The sequence below is a fragment of the Amblyraja radiata genome, chromosome 9 (assembly GCF_010909765.2).
Source record: "Amblyraja radiata isolate CabotCenter1 chromosome 9, sAmbRad1.1.pri, whole genome shotgun sequence".
Classification (NCBI taxonomy): domain Eukaryota; kingdom Metazoa; phylum Chordata; class Chondrichthyes; order Rajiformes; family Rajidae; genus Amblyraja; species Amblyraja radiata.
Genome location: NC_045964.1, coordinates 35,333,390 through 35,354,757, shown reverse-complemented (window position 1 = coordinate 35,354,757; position 21,368 = coordinate 35,333,390). Strand labels below are relative to the sequence as shown.

Below are 21,368 nucleotides of genomic sequence, written 5' to 3'. Positions count from 1 at the left end.
TTAATCCATTCAATTTACCCAACACCACTTCCCGACTAACCTGGATTTCACTCAATTCCTCCAACTCCTTTGCATGACAGCAAACTAATCTGAATCTAATCAAAACTAAATCTTCAATCCTACAAGATATTCAACACTGAGCATGTGACGGAAACACTCCACAGAAAGTAATTTAGACAAAATGATTAGATATGTATGAGGCTATAAAAATATTTTCTCACAATTAACAAATATTATTTGTAACATATGTTCTCTGTTAAAAGATGACACTTGGGTTAGGATAGCTTCAGAGTACTGAAAGATAGGAAACCCCTGCAGTTTCCACTGCCTAAACCAAAGAATGATATGCTGCAGAGTGAATAAAAGAGGAAATGCAATGTAGATAAATTGTTGAACAAAAGCAGAAGGAAATCTAATTAATTTAAATCACGGGATAAGGAATTGAACAAAATGAATCTAACATCCTTGAAAAGGTTGAAGAAATACTGGAACCAATTTTGCTATCAGTGTCATACTGTCTGGGCATTTAAAATTCTTTAGCCTTCATCTGCACGCCTCATCAGTCAGCTGTCTGCTCAAAACATACAGAAATCAATAGGAGATATTTTATGGTGACACAATAAACTGCAATTGCTGGAATTTTGAGCAAAAGACGAGGTGCTGGAGGAGTCATCAGGTCAGGGTGGGAGCGGACAGATGACGTTTTGGGTCGGGACACTTCTCTGGAGTCTGAAGAAGGACCCCAATCTGAAGTCATTTTTTCATTGTCTCCAGATGCTGCCTGACAGATGCTGCATGAGTTCCTCCAGAATTTTGTTTTTTGCAAAGGGTATTTTACTGCACGATGGTGCTAAGGAAAAGTTCACAGAAAGATAGGTAAAACTCAGGGAAGATTTTTTTTAAAAGGACAGAAAGTACTGGAGTAATTCACCTTCTTCCACCCTGCCTTTTGCAAAAGATGCCTCAATTTCTCCGTCTTTGCCGCAATGGAAACATTCTAGGATATCCGAGATGTCCTCTTTATTCAGTAAACATGGTTTCCCCACTGCTATCATTGATGGATCCCTCATCCCTGTCTTGTAGCTCTGCTCTCACTCCCCCTCCCCCCAGATGGAACATGGACAGAAATCCCCTGCTCCTCACCTTTCACCCCACCAGACTCCACATCCAATACATCATTCTCTGACATTTCCGCCATCTTCAAAGTGATCCCACCATTTCTTTGCATCCCAACCCCTTTCCACCTTCCAAACTGACCGGTCCCTCTGCGACTCTGCCATTCCCAGCCAAATCACCTCCTGCCCAGGCACCTTCCCCGAGATGTAACACCTGTCCCTTTACCTCCTCCCTCACGAGGGACCCATTAGTCCTTCCAGGTGAGACAGATTTTTACGTGCATCTCCTCTAAGCTCATCTACTGCATCCGATTTTCTTGATGTGACTTCCTTTACATCGGCGAGACCAAGCATTGACTCAGCAATCATTTCATCGAACAGTTGCGCTCGGTCTGCCAAGGGCTACTGGACCTTCTGGTTTCTAACCCTTCTAACTCCCCTTCCCAGTCCCATACTGTCCTTTCTGTCCTGGGGAGCTTTACAATAGACAATAGACAATAGGTGCTGGGAAAAGCGGATTCGACCGCGAGAGAAGCGGGACACAGCACTTCGCCAGCCCCCGCTGCTCCACCCGTCGGGATGTGTCCCGGCAGCGGGGGCTGGCGAAGTGCTGTGTCCCCTTCTCTCGCGGTCGAGTCCGCTTTTCTCGCGGTCGGACCCTCTCTTTGCTTGGCCGGACTTTGTCTCACGTCCGGGCTGACTCCGCTCGCGGCCGGCTTTCTCACTCGGCCAGTCCGCTTCTCTCGCGCAGTCGGGCTTTTTCTGCTCCCGGCCGGCTGGAGACTCGGTTGTCGTCGCTGGCGGTCGCCGGACCTGTCCGTGGGCTACACGGTACTAGGACCTCACCCGACGTCGGTGGCTACTGGGCCTGGCCGTGAGCTACACGGTCCTGGAAATCACCCGAAGTCGATGGCGGTGCTCTTCCTTCCCGTTCCGACCTTTCTTTTTCTTTTTGCATGGAGAGTGGTCTCGGAGGCTTGAGTCCCTCTATATATATTTTTTTTACTTTGACACCATGTAACGTTCTCTGTCAGGCCCTTTTGAGACTAGCACAAAGAATACACATCCGCCTTTGTGTAAGATAAGTAATCTGCAATGACTGAAACTTCCAGAAGGTCACTTGACCTCAGTCACGAGGCGCAGGTACATTTGCCAGCTTCTGCTTTTGGCCTCAAGGGGCACTGGCAATTACATTAGATATTACATTACATATACATCACAAATTCCATTCTAATACATTCAATGATAGTACATTACAAATACATCACATCTCCCCCTTCACTTTAATTACATCACATAGATCATTCAGCCCTTCAAGCCAACACCGCCATTCACTGTGATCATGGCTGATCATGGCCGTTCCTGCCTTCTCCCCATATCCCCTGACTCTGCTATCTTTAAGAACTCTATCCAACTCTCTCTTGAAAGCATACAGAGAATTGGCCTCCACTGCCTTCTGAGGCAGTCAAGTCCACAGATTCACAACCCTCTGTGTGAAAAAGTTTTTCCTCATCTCCGTTCTAAATGGCTTACCCCTTATTCTTAAACTGTGGCTCCTGGTTCTGGGCGCCCCCAACATCGGGAACATGTTTCCTGTGTTTACCAGGGTGAGGCCATAAGCAAACTGGAGGAACAGCACCTCATAGCAATACAGCACTGAAACAGGCTGTTCGACCCAACTTGCCGACACCAACCAATCTATAATAGTTCTACCTGCCTGCATTTGGCCCATATCCTTCTAAACCTTTCTATTTTCTATCGATATTCGATTTTCTATCCATTTACCTGGCCAAAAGTATTTAAAATATTGTTCTAGTACCTGTCTCAACTACCTTCTCTGGCAGCTCATTCCATATACCCATCACTCTTTGTGTGGAAAAGCTGCTCCTCTGCTTCCTATTAAATCTTTCCCCTCTCATCTTAAACTTATGACTGTGGTCCTTGATTCCCCTACTCTGGGTAAAAGACTGTGCATTTGCCCTATCTATTCTCCTCATGATCTGATACACCTCTATAAGATCACCTCTCATACTCCAGCACTCCAAGGAATAAAGTCCTAGCCTGCTCAACCTCTCCCTTTAGCTCAGGCCCTCAAGACTTGGCTGCATCCTCATAAATCTTTTCTGCACCCTTTCCAATTTAACAACAATGTTCCTATAACAGGCTGATTAAAACTGATCACAATACCGTACAGCTGTAACATAACTTCCCAATTTCTATACTCAATACCCTCACTATATAACCATATAACCATATAACAATTACAGCACGGAAACAGGCCATCTCGACCCTTCTAGTCCGTGCTGAACACGTATTCTCCCCTAGTACCATATACCTGCGCTCAGACCATAACCCTCCATTCCTTTCCCGTCCATATAACTATCCAATTTATTTTTAAATGATAAAAACAAACCTGCCTCCACCACCTTCACTGGAAGCTCATTCCACACAGCCACCACTCTCTGAGTAAAGAAGTTTCCCCTCATGTTACCCCTAAACTTCAGTCCCTTAATTCTCAAGTCATGTCCCCTTGTTTGAATCTTCCCTACTCTCAGTGGGAAAAGCTTATCCACGTCAACTCTGTCTATCCCTCTCATCATTTTAAAGACCTCTATCAAGTCCCCCCTTAACCTTCTGCGCTCCAAAGAATAAAGCCCTACCTTGTTCAACCTTTCTCTGTAACTTAGTCGCTGAAACCCAGGCAACATTCTAGTAAATCTCCTCTGTACTCTCTCTATTTTGTTGACATCCTTCCTATAATTAGGCGACCAAAATTGTACACCATACTCCAGAATTGGCCTCACCAATGCCTTGTACAATTTTAACATTACATCCCAACTTCTATACTCACTGATGAAGATCAATGCACAAAAAGCCTTTGTGACTACCTTATCTACCTGTGACACCACTTTCAAGCTCCACAACTCTTTCCAGAGCTGTGCCATTTATTTTCCTGACCTGGTTTGACAGCAAAACCTTATATTTATCTGCCTTAAACGCTATTAAACATTCCTCTGCCCACTTGCCCAACTGACCAAGATCCTGCTATAATATTTGATAACCATCTTTGATATCTACAGAACCATCCATTTTAGTGTCAACTGCAAACTAATTAATCAGGCTTTGTAAGTTCTCACCCAAATCTTTGATATAAACTGCTTGGTAGCTTTTAACCCAATGGTATGAACACTGAATCCTCCAATATTAGGTAACTAATCGAACCGCCTACCTTTTTTCCCCATAAATTTCTCTTTTACTGATCACTCAAAGATCAATAATGCTTTCACCATGTTTCTTGCTCTAGAGCTGTGATATTTAAAGAGACATCTACATTCTCATTTGCAACATGTGCAGTCCACTGCAGAACATTCAGGTAGCTGCCAGATTATTCTGAAATCAACTCCAAAGTAAGTAAGTAAGTAAGTTTATTGGCCAAGTATTCACATACAAGGAATTTGCCTTGGTGCTCCGCACACAAGTAACAACATGACATACAGTGACAGTTACGAATGACTCATAAAACACTAAACATTAATAATAATAAAATATTAATGATAAAACACCATTGATCAAGCATGTGAACCAACAAAATACCAGATCAAAGGGAGGCTACAGATTTTTGGCTGTTGAGTAGAGCAACTACTCGTGGATAAAAACTGTTTTTATGTCTGGCTGTGGCAGCTTTGACAGTCCAGAGTTGCCTTGCAGAGGGAAGTGATTCAAAGAGTTTGTGGCCAGGGTGAGAAGGGTCAGAGATGATCTTGCCCGCTCGCTTCCTGGCGAGCAGGCAATTAGCTCATCTGCTCTGATAATGCTGAAAGACTTGTAACTTCTAAATCTGACTTTTTGGACAATTAATAATCAAATCGGCACAAACACATGCACATGTTCGGCTGGCGACCGGAAGGTGGCCGGTTCGAATCCCGCTTGGAGTGCATACTGTCGTTGTGTCCTTGGGCAAGACACTTCACCCACCTTTGCCTGTGTGTGAGTGATTGGTGGTGGTCGGAGGGTCCGTAGGCGCAGAATGGCAGCCACGCTTCCGTCAGTCTGCCCCAGGGCAGCGGTGGCTACAGAAGTAGCTTACCACCACCGAGTGTGATTGAGGAGTGAATGAATAATGCGATGTAAAGCGCCTTGAGTATTAGAAAGGCGCTATATAAATCCCATCCATTATTATTATTATTATCTGTTGTGCTAATTTTACAAATAGATTGCACTTTGTTATTCGGTACAGCTATCAGACCACTAGAAGGCGTTCTCCTTTCTTTGATGGGGAAGCAGATTCCTTGCTGGATGCTCATGACTAGCTCTTGCCCTGGAAGGGCTCCAGCCGTAGCTGGTGGAATTTAGCATGTGGGGCAGATGCAAGGGTATTGATTAGAGTTCTGTGGAGGTGGGAAAATCGTGGGAGAAAGAGGACTTTCACACTTCACAATCGCATCAGAAAACTGAGAGGATCAGGCAGACAATGCTATGCATATCTGCGGTTAACAAAATCTCACTAATGTTTCCATTATCTCCTGTCTATCCCGATGAACAACTCATGCAAATAATTTGGTGCCTGAAGACTGTGGTGGTGGCATTTCTTGTTGCTGCAATCTGCTTGGTTTATAGATCAACCTGGGTCATGTTTAGCAGAGCGCTGATGGGTACTGTCCAAGACTCCATAGTGGCATGAAGTTTTGAGTGGAGTCAGTCTGCGCCTTCTTGGAAGCAGTAACCTGATCCATCAACTGTTGTGTGGTGTCCGGTTGAGACGTATGTATCAACTCCAAGTCAGTCGCTGCCAGACATGAATGATGAACTACTCCAAATTCCAAGTGTACATTAGGTCTAAAGGGCCTGTCCCATTTGGGCGTCATTTGCGCGTTATTTACGACATAATTTACGCGTCATGACGCACGATGCGCGCATGGCGTGCATTACGCGAGCATGGTGCGCGGTGACATAGGCAGTGACGCGCGGTCACGCACGTCGCCCCAGGATTTTGGGATTCACAAAATCTTTGCGCGCCACATGCGTGATACGCAAATGACACCCAAGTGGTACAGTCCCTTAAGAGACCAAGTACTAAGTATTTAACTCTGCATCTAGTTGAACTTTCTCCCCCATAGTTCCCAATCCCATGGAATGATACTATTGTGAGGATTGACGCCCCCAATGAGCTGATACGGTATGGCCATTACCTTTATCGTCTTAATGGAAAAGTGCGCTATTTGGTGTTCAGCTCTTCTGGGAAATCCCCCAATTAATCAGATCTGCTCTTTTGCTAGGATTACTACAAACCAGTGAGGGAACATGAAATACCAAGGAGAGGGAATGGGTCCTTGTTGCAATAGACTCATCAACTTAATGCCAGGATTCACAGGTATAAACATACATTTATTTGAAATAAGAGAGAAGCAGTATATTTACTTTATTTTACATTATTTTAATATTTTAAATTACTTAATAGCATTTTAAGATGTTATTAAACCTTTACATTTTAAAACAATGTTTTAGTTTAATTATTTTGTCAGGTTTCCAACATTTCTGGCGTTTAAAGTAGGCTGGAGCACTGCGCGGTTTCAGCAGTCTTATATGAAACTAACTACAGAGGTTTATTTTTACAGAAGACACTTTAAGACAGCTCCTTTCGAGTCAGAAGTTGTTGGGGTATTCCAGACAGGGGACTCAGAATCGGAAACATACTTGCAGCAGAGAGCCTCCATGCCTCATGGGGTCAGCTCATTAAAGGACCTGTCCCACTTGGGCGTCATTTGCGCGTCATTTACGCAATATCATTTACGCGTCACGATGCACAATGCGCGCATGGCATGCATTATACACACATGGCGCGTGGTGAGGCGTGGTGGCGTAGGCAGTGACTCGCGGTCGCTCGCAGCACCCCAGGGTTTTGTGATTCACAAAATCTTCGCGCGCCACCTGCGTGACGCACAAATGACGCCCAGGTGGGACAGGCCCTTAAGTTTCCTGCACTCAGAACAGATTAGTGCTGGTGGGTGGGTGTTTCATGTGACTTTAATTGCCAGGGAATAGCTCATAGAGTGGATAATTCCTCATCAAATACATTTCTCTACAATTACTTATAGAAGCACAATGCAGAACATTTATAAAAATATAAATGAATGCAATATGTGTCAGAAGAGCAATGCCCTTTTAAACCTGCAAACTAAAGATAATCTACTAATTCTGATAATGAAATATTGCAACAATGAAAATCGATATTGACTCGAAATATTCAGTAAGACTAGTACAAGCAGCTTTAAGAAATAACTTTTCCTTTTTATTCATTGTCACATTACGCGTGACAGACACAAAAAGCTGGAGTAACTCAGAGGGACATGCCGCATCTTTGGAGAGAAGGAATGGGTGACATTTCAGGTCATGACCCTTCTTCAGCCTGAAGAAGGGTCTTGACTCGAAATGTCACCCATCGCTTCTCTCCAAAGATGCTGCCTGTCCCGCTGAGTTACTCCAGCTTTTTGTGTCTATCTTCGGTTTAAACCAGCATCTGCAGTTCCTTCCAACACAGTCACATTACAGGTATTTTTTCCTTGGGTGTTGGAATTATATAACCTTAGCAGCAGTTTTTATTGCTTAACGTACATCACTAATACAGATTCAAATTATAGTCGGTGCGTCATACAGCTGGAAACAGACCCTAAGGCCCAGCCCATCCAATCTGGCTAAGCAAGTCCCATTTGCTAATTCAAATACATGGTCATATATTTTTAGTGTAACATTAAAGTAAAACTAAATTTTTTACAATTGTTCATTACAAAATGTATAAAGTTGAATCACTTCATAGAAGTTATAATTGCAGTCAGCTTATATGAACTATTGTGGCAGCTAGCAAAAAGTCTGTCTTAATCGTATAAAATGTTGGATGGAACTATGAGTGGCATATGGGTTTCCATCAGTAGAAGACAAAACTGGGTAAAATGAATTTGGAATGAGGAAATACAAAAGGAAAAATGTAAGCAAAGCATGATGTAAAAATCTGATCAGTCATGTCGTCATAGCGTGAGACAGTGTGGAAACAGGCCCTTCGGCCCATCCTGCCCACACCTGCCAACATGTCCAAGCTGCACTAGTCCCACCTGCCACCGCTTGGTCCGCATCCCTCCAAACCTGTGCTATCGATGTACCTGTCCAACTGTTTCTTAAACGATGGGATAGTCCCAGCCTCAACTACCTCCTCTGGCAGCTTATTCCATACACCCACCACCCTTTGTGTGAAAAAGTCCCCCCTCAGATTCCTATTAAATCTTTTCCCCTTCCTCTGCTCCTCGAATCCCCTACTCTGGCTAAGAGACTCTGTGCATCTACCTGTTCCATTTCAAAATGGTTGTGTTTTTCTTCACATCAGAACAACCCCAATGATAAACCTCTCTCAGCAGGTTGTGTGCTTGATGTCCTAAAATGGTTCCTGGTTCAGCAAAATCTCAAGTCTACGTCTCTGCTCTTTATCTGGAATTGATGCTGTTTCAGCATTAGCTTTGAAATATCAACAAATTTAAAGACCAGGACCTGCCAGACCACTGTATATCAACAATCAAACATTTGACAAGTGTAAGACAGCTTCAAAAATAATTATTTTAGCAGCCAGAAGAAATAATCCACCAACCTTTAAGATGTCTGTGAAAATTGTGCTTGGTGAAGAGGTCTTTCATTTCTTTAAACCATCCACAGCTGTGCAAAATTATTGCAAACATGCCATGTGAAAATGGCAGCACTGGTATTCAAATCAGTGTTTGACACTAATTAATGGCATAATCTGCTTGCCCTCTGTGCTGCCTTTGATTACAAATCATGTATTCATAAACCCTAATACCAAGATAATGTCCAGCACACTGTCAAAGAATACACATCCCAAGTGCCATTTCCTTCCATTAGGAGGCAGTGTGGTGTTTAATATGACGTTGGTTGACATTAAGCCCTTCAAGGATGGAGCAAATTTAGCTATGATGATCAACGTTGAAACTAGCAGATAAATTATATCAGTCACTAGACTAAGTGGGACCTGTTGGGTCCCGTGTTCACACGGGAGGGCTGGTCCTCCAACACAATATTCCACCAGTCCACCAATTCCAATATTGGTGGCCAGTGGGGGGGGTGGGGCTTTCTGGAGCGCTAGTATGGGTATTGTGGGATGAAGGGACTGGTTTCCAGATGGCTAGTATGGACATTGTGGGCCAAATGGATTCTTGGGGAGACAGCTCAGTCACTCAAGCCTGATGTGCTGGCAGCTCACTCACTGCTGGTGGGCGAGCAGTTGACTCACGGCTATTCCTTGAAATTCCATTTCAAGCAGGGTGCAAGACCACCAAATTCAAATGCAGTTTCCTACCATTTCAAGCAGGGTGCAAGGCCCACCAAATTCAAGCGCAGTTTCTTACCACTTCAAGCAGGGTGCAAGGCCACCAAATTCAAGTGCAGTTTCATACCACTTCAAGCAGGGTGCAAGGCCACCAAATTCAGGTGCAGTTTCCTACCACTTCAAGCAGGGTGCAAGGTCACTGAATTCGAGTGCAGTTTCCTACCACTTCAAGCAGGGTGCAGGGCCACCAAACTCAAGCGCAGTTTTCTACCACTTCAAGCAGGGTGCCGGGCCACCAAACTCAAGTGCAGTTTCCTACCACTTCAAGCAGCGTGCAGGGCCACCAAACTCAAGTGCAGTTTCCTACCACTTCAAGCAGGGTGCAGGGCCACCAAATTCAAGTGCAGTTTCATACCACTTCAAGCAGGGTGCAAGACAACCAAATTGAAGTGCAGTTTCATACCATTTCAAGCAGGGTGAACCCACCATAAAATCACCATAAAACCACACAAAACACCACATAAACACCACACTAACAGTTCAGTAGACATTCAGTGTGTTCAGTTGATTCACAGCTCAGACAGAGTCGTGACCTCTCCCTCCCCCATCTTGCAGAGAATCACACCCACACTTCCGGGTTTTATAATCCCTCCCCCTCCCACTGGAAGGGGCGTGGCGGTGGGGGATTGAGTAAGATCACAGCCGTAAGTGGTAGCGTTTTATCCAAAATCAATATACAGTGCAAACAGGAAGTTGTCAAGTTACCACCACCAACAACCATTTGCAGTGCAGCATTTCAAAGCAGTCACCACCACCAACAACCATTTGCAGTGCAGCATTTCAAAGCAGTCACCACCACTGACAACCATTTGCAGTGCAGCATTTCAAAGCAGTCACCACCACCGACAATCATTTGCAGTGCAGTATTTCAAAGCAATCACCACCACCGACAACCATTTGCAGTGCAGCTTTTCAAAGCAGTCACCACCACCAACAACCATTTACAGTGCAGCATTTGGAATGGAATGCTATTTATTGTCATTCAAACCTAGGTTTGAACAAAATTACGTTTACTAGTTTTTTACATTACAAAAAAAAAGACCCACACTTAACACAGTTTACATAAACATCCATCACAGTGAGTCTCCAACACCTCCTCACTGTGATGGAAGGCAAAGTCTTATCTCTTCCCTTTATTCTTCACCCGCGGTCCAACTGCAGCATCTAGGCGAACTGGGGCTCCGATGTTAAAGCCCCCGGCGGACGATGGTAAGTCCTGTGGCCATTTAGCCACGCGGGGCGATGTTAGGCCCCAGCTCTGTGTCCTTTAAACCCCGCGGTTCAAGCAGACCAACCCACGGTCCAACAATCCAACTGCAGCGTCTAGGCGAACTGGGGCTCCGATGTTAGAGTCCCCGGCGGGCGATGGTAATAATAATAATAATAATGTCTTTATTTATATAGCACATTTTTAGTCAACTTGCATTGACCCCAAAGTGCTTCACACAATTACTTCCATACAGACAGGCAAAGGTGGGTGAAGTGTCTTGCCCAAGGACACACACAGGCAAAGGTGGGTGAAGTGTCTTGCCCAAGGACACAACGACAGTATGCACTCCAAGCAGGATTCGAACCAGCTACCTTCCGGTTGCCAGCCGAACACTTAGCCCATTGTTCCATCTGTCGTCCACGTAAGTCCCGTGGCCACTAACCCGCACGGGGCGATGTTAGGCCTCGCTCCGTGTCCTTTCAACCCCGCGGTTCCAGCGGGAGAAGCTGCCGTTGCAGGAGCTCCGAAAAGCGGTTTCCCACCAGGGACCCACGAGTTCCTGTCAGCCTGCAGCCGGAGCTTCCGAAGCTCCAAAGTAGGGTCGCAGCCGAGCGCCACCACAGCTCTCCCGCTCCGAAGTTGGCCAGCTCCGCGATGTCAGGTCCGCAGGCTCCGTGACTGGAGCAGTCAGGTTGGTCCCGGCCGGTGGACGCCGCCGGCGCCTCGATGTTAGGCCCAACGACACCGGAGACCCGACAGGGAAAAAGTCGGGTCCCCGTACAGGGAAGAGACTAACGGTTTCCCCCACATCCACCCCACACATATACACAGTTTCAAAGCAGTCACCACCATCAACAACCATTTGCAGTGCAGCATTTCAAAGCAGTCACCACCACCATCAACCATTTGCAGTGCAGCATTTCAAAGCAGTCACCACCACCAACAACCATTTGTAATGCAGCATTTCAAAGCAACCACATTTTCATTTTCAAACCACATTAAGGGCACTCACAGTTGACTTAGACATGTGTTCAGTGTTATTCACAGCTCAGAGAGACGTGACCCTCTCGCTTCCTCCATCTTGCAGAGACTGAGTGAGGCACACTTCCGGGTTTTATAGTCCTTCCCCCCTCCCACCAGCAGGGGCAGCAGAGAAAAAGTCAACATTTTAAAAACATTAATAACTCTTTTATTTTTCATCGATGGGAAAAATCCTCTTGTCCTGCGCAGCGGTCACCGAGTAAGATGGCCAAAAATCACAGCCGTAAGTGGCAGCGTTTTTTCAAAAATAATGAAACAGAAAAACAGGAAGTGGTCAAGATCTTACTTTTAGTAATATAGATAAGCACTAGAGAAGCTGAATTTTCAATAGTAAAAATACAGCTGATTATTAAATGGTGCAATAATTCTAATTTAAAACTCCTTGAGATCAATCACTTCAGAATGATTCCAATAATATGCATTAATATCATCAACACCAATTACTTGCAATGATCTGTCACTGATCAATTTGAGATCAACACTCCATGGTCCCAGTTATCATGATAGCTATGCTTCAAATATGGATTGGGTTATGGATAGTTGGACAAGGGATATTATCAGGAATTGGGTAGAAGGCTGCCATTAATATAGACAAGAACGAGGTCAGTCAGAACAGTCAAAGAAGCTTTCAAGAAACATGTTCTTGAAGGGAATTCAAAATTCAGTATGTCACAGCGGCTAGCTAGTTTCTTACTGAAATATCGTACCACGCAACAATCTACCACGGTATTCACTCCAGCTGAACTTCTCATGAAAATAAAGCACAGAACTAGACTGAGTTTGGTTCTATCTAACATGTGTCCTGAGGTTGAACGCAAATAATCTGATCAGAAATGTCATTATGGTGGAAGTCAAAAAGAACATAGGTTCAATATACATGATCAGGTTCGTGTTCTAAGCTCCCTTACAAAGCAAACAAATGGGAGGTGGGAACAGTAGTTGAAGTGTGTTGTACCAGGAAGTACTTGGTAGAAATTGGAGATTGTGTTAGAAGTGTGCACATCAACCATATGATCCCAGCTAGGGATGAACCAGTTCAAGAGCAAAGCATAGTTGAACAAGTAGATCTGTTAGACTTTGGTATTATATCAAGTTCAAATGTACGATCAGAATCTCCAAAAAGAGTGGAGACATGGGTAAATGATCTAGAAGTTGATTCTTATTCAGAGCCACAAACTGACTCTCCTTGAGAACCACAACCTGACTTCTCCCCCTAAATCACGCAGGAGATCAGAAAGAGGACGTAAACCAGTCATCAGATTAAATTTATAAAATTGTTCTTGTTTGGCTAATTTACAAGTTATTTTCTTTCCTAAGGGGAGAGCAGTGTAGTTTATATCATGATAACAGTATCTTTAAAAACTGAATAGCATAATGGTGTCATTTGTGTCATGTGATATATTCATTATCTTAGTCTTGTGAATATGTGTTTGTGTATGCACAATGTACTTTTGTAAAAAAAAAGAAGACCCACACTGGCAACAGCATGTACTGAAAACCTGTGCTTTGTTTCTATCTATATGCCACTGCCATAATATCTTTGCAAGAATTAAATGAATGACCTTGATCTTAGTGAATTCTGACCTCCCTAGACTGTGGTCCTCAACTGTCTGCACATTCTTATTTCCATACTTTTAGGAGAGCCAATGCTGTTGGTGCCCCCTGAGGCAGGGAGGGCAGCATGCTATGAGCAGGCCTTAGGCTGCATATCTTGAAGTCCACACTGCACGATGCTGACAACCTTTGACACCTCACCAGCTGTTTGATAGAAACATTTCAAAATTCCTAAAGTTGATTTAAATAATCAATAAGAAAATAGCAGCTACTAAGATTATTTACAAAGAAAAACAGACACAAAAAAAACATTAATATGCAGTCAAGCACTTAATCACACTTTGCTTTTTTGACAGATTTGGCAACTTTCCTAAAATGAACAGAGTGATAATTCCGATGCCAGCCTCTCCTGTAATGCTAAGGGCCAGATGCAAAATAGAGCTGGATATCCTGTTTAGGAACTCACTAGCAAATCTAGAGGCAAAGCAAACAGTCATGGAGTCATAAAGTTATACAACAGGGAAACAGGTTCTTCGGCCCAACTTGCCCATGCCGACCAACATGCCCCATCTACACATTAGTCCCACCTGTCTGCTTTTGGCCCACATCCCTCTAAACCTATTCTATCCATGTGCCTGTCCGAAGGTGATTTAGATGTTGTGATAGTACCTGCCTCCAATACCTCCTCTGGCAGCTTGTTTAATATACTTACCAGCCTTTGTATGATTTGATTTGATTTTGATTTGATTTGATTCCTTTATTGTCATTCAGACCTTTCGGTCTGAACGAAATTTTGTTGCCTGCAGTCATACACAATAAATAACAAAACATACAATAAACACAAATTAACATCCACCACAGTGAGTTCACCAAGTACCTCCTCACTGTGATGGAGGCAAAAGTCTTAGTCTCTGTCTCTTCCCTCCTTGTTCTCCCTCTGCGCTGAGGCGATCCAGGCCGAAGATGCCGCCCTCCAGTCCAGCGGACCTCCGTAGTGATGTCGCCGCTGCTGAAAGCCGGAACGCTGTCTCCGCTCCGAGTCGGCCCGCCACAGCCTCAGCTCCGAATCCCGCAGCCTCAGCGAGTCGGGCCACCGCTGCCTCAGCTCCGAGTCCCGCAGCCTCAGCTCCGAGTCGGGCCGCTGCCGAAAACTGGAACGCCGCATCAGCGAGTCTGGCCGCCGCCGCCACAGCCCCGAAGTCGGCCAGCCTCGCGTTGTGAGTCCTGACTGGCTCTGCCTCCGGAGCCTTGAGGTCAGTCGCAGTTGGAGAATGTATAAAATAGTTGCCCCTCAGGTACCTATTAAATCTTTTCACCCTCACCTTAATCAGGGCTGCCAACATTGGGTGAGAGTTTGGAGTGAGAAATTGCGAGAGACCAAGCCTGAGGGAGCATAGTGACCGAGGGGGGGGGGGGGGGGGGGGGTTGTGGGATGTGGAAGGGGGGTGTCCCATTGGTTGGGAGCTTTTGCATTTTTCAGCTTGAAATTGTGCAATCTGGTGCATTCTGTAGCGAGTCTTTTAACTTACACTTGAATGCAATATTTATGCTTTAAATTGGATTAGCTATGAATAAGGTTAGGCTACATTACATTCCTAATTACATTCCACAGTAGAGCCAGGCTCTGATCCACAGGTGCAGCACATGAATGATCTTAGTATATTAATGTATGGAAATCAGATCATAATCAAACACTTGGCCCATGTTGACCAACCTGGGTCTCACTGCACACTTGGTACTACTCCTGACCCTGACTCCAGTTGCATACCTTCTCTCATTCCTGACCCTGAGTCCAGTCTTACACCTGGCTTCTATTCTACCCTGATCATAACTGCTTACCTGCTTAGGTTCCCAGTGGTGAACACTCCCATTGTCCCAGCTTTGACTGCACACCTAGTACAATACCAGACATTGACTCTGGGTGCATACTTGGCCTTGCTCCTAGCCCCTCTGCACTGACAATATATCTGGCCCACACATAAAGCCCCATATCTGACCCCCTGGACTTAACCTATTACGTTCAAGTCCACAGGTGCTTATCTAATGCGGTAATCTTTTATGGGGCATTTCACAGACTAAATGTTGTATAACAAAATTTGCTACATCCATTGGCTTCCTTGTAATCTAACATGTTAGTTACTTTGTCAAAGAAGTCATCAATTGGTTGAACACAATTTCTCATCCATAAAATAATATTCACTCTGCTGTATGTATTCTGTTACCATTTCCTTCATTTTCCTAACAAACTGTCCTGAAGTCATTTTCATCCCCAATATTTTCAGTATTTTGCTGTCTTCCTCTCAGCTGGGACTTTTCCGAAATGCAAAGTCCAGTAACAATATATTTAAGCAATATTATTCTATTAAATATGATCTTGAGAGTACATCATATTTTCTGTGGTATTCATAAAAATATATTTGTTTTGATTGCACCTACCAACATGCATACATTATTATATTACAGTTAATATGTACCAAGGGAAAGTTTTTGTTCCAATGCTTCCCATTCCGAATTACTTTTACTTTGCAGTGATTGAAATTGAAATGAAGTTTAAATGGCATCAGAAAAATAAAACCTCCGGAATGGATGATATTCATTACGTGGTTGGTTGGAATCAGTATCAGCACAATTACTATATTAAACTTTGAATCTCAGATGTCCTGGTTCAAGCTAAAACTAAAGACAAATAATAACCTCCTCACACATCCCCCTGCAAGTATCTCTGCCACACCTTTAAAATATGCCCCTTCTTTGAACAAGCCCTTAAACATCGCATCTGAATCAGATTCCATCTGATTACACTCCTTGAGGAGGTTCATCTACGTGTTCAATTAATAAAATAATGAGATTGGGGACATTTCTATTTAACCTGTCAAAGGAATTTGGGAGGGGGGGGGGTTAGAAATAGTCAGTGAGGTAAACAAACATAATAGTTGAGTGGCAAATGACACTAGTGCTACCTTCCCAATATTTAACTGAAGGAAATAATGGGTATTGGGGCTATATGTTGTGACAGACAGCCTGACATGTCATTTTAATGTTACACTTATCCCATCCCCCTGGATATTCCGGATTAATGAATTAAGGTTTTGTCAACTAATTACAAACCAGGCTAATTACAAATCAATAACATTAGCCAACTCCGAAACACGAAGCGCTGAGCATTGGGATCCAGACAGCACGGACAACTGGCCTCAGTTCCCCGCTCACATCTGGCAGTGCTCTCTGTCTGAACTAGGGGCCACGGAGCGTTTTTGAAAGTGGGGAGGCTGAGCGATCACTGGCCTTGGGGGTACCATGCGAGGAAGTGGAGCGACCAAATGGGGGAAGGGTATAGGAGGAGGGCGTACCCCCTTCCACGATAGGGACTTTTTGAAATTTAATGTATTAAAATCATGTTTTAGTGCATTGTAGAAGTATGATTTCAATGTTTTTTGTTTGAAGTATTTTTAAGGTAACTTTTTAATGGCTAACTTTTTCCACACAAAGTGTGGTGGGTATATGGAACAAGCTACCAGAGGAGGTAGTTGAGGCAGCCCTGCCTTAATCCTATGCCTCTGGTTCTTGATTCTTCTACTATGGGTAAAAGACTTCTGTGCATTTACACTATCTATTCCCTCCATGATCTTATACACCTCCATAAGATTACCCCTCATCCTCCTGCACTCCAAGGAATAAGTCCTAGCTTGCTCAACCTCTCCATATAGCTCAGGCCCTCGAGTCATGGCAATATCCTCGTAAATCTACTCTGCACCCCTTCCAGCTTAACAACATCTTTCCTATAAAGAGTGACCAAAACTGAACACAATGCTCTAAATGTGGCCTCACTGATATCTTGTACAACAGCAATATGACCTCCCAACTTCTATAATCAATACTCTGACTGATAAAGGCCAATGTACCGAATGCCTCTTGACTACCCCATCTAACTTTGGCGCCACTTTCAAGAAACTAAGTGTACCTGCATATCATGAGTCTGAAGAAGAGTCTCGACCCAAAACATCACCCACTCCTTCTCTCCAGGGATGCTGCCTGTCCCGTTGAATCACTCCACAATGTTGTGTCCATTTACCTGTACTCCTAGATCCCTCTGCTCTACAACATTCCCCAGAGCCCTGCCATTCATTGTATAGGTCCTGCCCTGGTTAGACTTCCCAAAATGCAACACCTCACACTTCTCTGCATTAAATTCCATCAACCATACCTCAGCCCCTCTGATCAAGATCCTGCAGCAATTTTTGATAACCGTCTTCACTATCTACAATACCATCCACTTTAGTGTCATCTGTAAACTTGCTAATCATGCATTGTACATTCTTATCCAAATCATTGATATAGATGAAAAACAGCAATGGACCCAACACCAAACCCTGAGGCACACCACTAGTCACAGGCCTCCAGACCGATAAACAAACGGTCACCAACATCTTCTGCTTCCTTCCATGAGACCAATTTTCAATCCAGTTGACTATCTCTCCTTGTTCCCATCCAATCTAACTATCTCTCCGTGAATCCCATGGAATCTAACTATCTCTCCTTGGATCCTCTGCGATCTAATCTCTCCTTAGATCCCATGCTATCTAATCTCTCCTTGGATCCCATGCAGTCATTGGACATTTCAGGCTCCACATTTGTCCATGCATTTATCTGCTATCAGTCAGTGTGATCAACTTCATAACTTGCTTGGATTGAACTTCACGGTGAGGCAAAAATATTTCAAAATGGCAGTAAGACATACGTGAATACTTAGACCAAGAAATTGTTAAAAACAACAATGAATTTCTTTCTGGTGCTTGGCACTCAAAGCTGATATGAAATACAGTAATTTGTTTTAGAGACCAGGTACACAATGAATTTAGTTTCTCTATAAATTGCTAAACAATCTATGCTATTTCCACCCTTAGCATGAACAACACCAAATAAATTGCATCCTCTATCAAAATTAATTTCATATCATGTAACTTCTGAATTTACAACATAAATGTGATTTAAAATTGCAGTTGTCATTTGAAAATGGTAATTAATATCTTAAGACATATGTTAATTATTTGAGTTATGTTCCAGACATGAAACTCAACCTTGAAATTATATAAATGAGGTTATGGTGTTTCACAGCAGCAGATAGTTAAATGTTCCTAAAGGTGTTATTTATCTGTCTTATTAGTACCTTGTTCTGGCATTATAGATATCAGTAAACAATAGTTTTCAGAATACGAAATACACATAAGGTGAATTTCATCCTGAAAATAATTTTGAGGTAGAACACCAGATTAGGAATTGGAACTGTTAATTAATTGTAGTTAATGCAAAGAATCATGAAAAAATAAATTAACTCTTTAAAAATACATTCTAACCATAACAATTGTCCCATTTATTTTGGTCAACAATGAGCAGTGATCCATGAGGCTGCCCTGGCAGGAATTGCCATCTCAAAAGCCCAACATTGACAGGTCACTCTCTTCATACGAGGTCGGGGAAGGTGAAGGTCCCACCAAGTTCCACCCAAAGTGGAATTCACTGAAAATGACAATTCAGTTGTCTTGGATCCTGTAATTTATTGGGAATTTTGGAAATGGATGCATTAAAAAATAGAAATAGAAGGTAAGTCTGTGGAATTCTTTGCCACAGAAGGCAGTAGAGGCCAATTCACTGGATATTTTTCAGAGAGAGTTAGATATAGCTCTTAGGGCTAACGGAATCAAGGGATATGGGGAAAAAGCAGGAACATGGTACTGATTTTGGATGATCAGCCATGATCATATTAAATGGAGGTGCTGGCTCGAAGGGCTGAATGGCCTACTAGTGCACGTATTTTCTATGTTTCTAAGTCAAGTTGCACTACACTTTATATCTCTTATAAATCTCTTCTATATCTGAAATTTCATAATGTTGTCAATAAACTGCATATCTTTCTCAGTGGAAAATGACACTCATCTTTGGAAAATATACAGAACTAGAAGAGAATAGGTTGTATGGAGGCAGCAGGAGGAATGTCAATTGTTCTAATTTTATATGTAGGGTATGAATAGTTTGAATATCAATAACAATTATTTCCATGAAATAATCCTATTGCTGAAGAAGCAAGTTTGGACCTGAGAAAATGAGGGACCATTCGTCCCAGTAATGTAATATATTATTTCGCGTAAATTATTAACCAAAATATTGTTTCCAGTGGAATGTTCATTCGATCTTTGTAACATTTTATAACAAGTGCCCAATACGACTTCTAAGGTCAGTACTTTTTTGTTACAGTACTCGCCAATAGTGTGTCCCAGCACTTCTGAAGGGTTAAACATCATTATTTTGTTTTCCGGCAACTGGTTAATTTTACCAATGTTAATCATACCAGGCCCGGTACTTTTAACTGTTAAACCTAAAACCTAAAATCTCCACAATCATTAAGTGAAGATTAATGGGGATTATTTGCTGAGAACAAGTTGCTCCTAAAGAGGCAATAACTTATCAGATTTCTGGTATATAATGATATTGCGGTAATTATAAAAATGTTCTCAACTTGTATAGTATCTGACCTCCTGATAATTACAAGCATCTAATCCTGCTTCAAATATATAATTGAAGGAACAACTGTGATGTGATATTTTTAAAATGTAGCAGAGGATACTTTTGCAGTAAAGCTTCATTAATCCAGCACACTAAGGGCATGGGTGGTGGCAGACTAGTGGATTTGTCACACTGTTGCATATTATACTATTAATACTGAATGCACTTAATAATTTACCATTTTTTCCAATGTTACTCAGTAGAATAATACATTTTCCAGTGAATCTGGTGTGTATAAAGGGAGTGCGGGAAACAAGGGCCCAATATAGAACAGAACCAGGTACATTTCAAGGAAATGTGATAAATAGACAGACGAGTTTGAAGAAGAGTGTCGACCCGAAATGGCACCCATTCCTTTCCTCCAGAGATGCTGCCTGTCACGCTGAGTTACTCCAGCAATTTGTGTCTATCTTGAGTTTAAAGGAATGCGGGAACTGGACCTATGGAAAATTGAAAGAGAACACAGAGACTGGGGCTTTAGTAAGTGAAAAGGAGCACAGGCACTCAGTCCCCAGTGAGTGAAGGAGCACAAGAACCTGAACCCGTGTGAGCTGATGCTGACCCATTGGGCTTTCCAAATAGTTGGATAGTGCATAATCAGAGTTTTACTGCATTTAAATTATTCTTGACTATAGAATATACAAGCTATTTGTCCACTGGGAACTGTAAAGCAGATTTTACAATATTTAAGTAGAGGTACACAAAGGTAAAGTGAAAGAGCAGGGAATTTCTACCTGTGTCTGAATGGTGTCAGATTAGGAAAAGGGGAGGTGCAACAAGACCAGGGCGTGCTTGTACATCAGTCACTGAAAGTAAGCATGCAGGCACAGCAGGCAGTGAAGAAAGCTAATGGCATGTTGGCCTTTATTGCGAGATGACTTGAGTTTAGGAGCAAGGAGATCCTACTGCAGTTGTACAGGGCCCTGGTGAGACCGCACCTGGAGTATTGTGTGCAATTTTGGTCTCCCAATTTGAGGAAGGACATTATTGCTATTGAGGGAGTCCAGCATAGGTTCACCAGGTTAATTCCCGGGATGGCGGGACTGACATATGATGAATGAATGGGTCGACAGTGTTGCGGTGCTAATTTTTTAGGTGCCGGAGCTGTCAAATGGGCGTCATTTGGCCCATTCTTAGTCACGTGTGATTTAAAAGGTGAAAAAATGTGGAATACGTCTCTTCTAATTCTGAAAGCATTACAGGTCTATTGTTTTGTACTGTGTATATGATTCATATTTTTTTTCAGTTTATCAAGTGAAATCTTTATATGTTACTAGACCAAGTGGGACCTGTTTAGCCCCATTCCACCAAAACGCAATATTCCACCATTCACTCCACTGACCAGCATGTCCCACAGTCACTCTTATGGGCCTGTCCCACTGCAGGAGACTATGCAGTCGCCACATGTTCGCGGGTAGTTGCCGGGGAGTCGCCTTCATAGTCGCGAGGAGTTCCCGCATTCTGGGAACTAGTCGCGGCCTCATTATGGTCGGCGCAAATT

The 21,368-nt window shown here is 43.2% G+C and overlaps 1 protein-coding gene and 1 long non-coding RNA gene across 6 annotated transcripts in view; both read right to left on the bottom strand.

Annotated features, from left to right (window-relative positions):
• The window catches only part of npas3 (neuronal PAS domain protein 3), an 831,055-nt gene that overhangs the window by 478,527 nt on the left and 331,160 nt on the right, over positions 1 to 21,368 (bottom strand). The gene's annotated exons all lie outside the window — the stretch shown is intronic.
• Positions 8,410 to 20,289, bottom strand: LOC116976963. The gene is made up of 3 exons (XR_004413082.1): positions 20,178 to 20,289; positions 12,958 to 12,965; positions 8,410 to 8,419 (listed from the first exon to the last, which is right to left on the bottom strand). It is a non-coding gene; the product is annotated as an uncharacterized LOC116976963 (long non-coding RNA).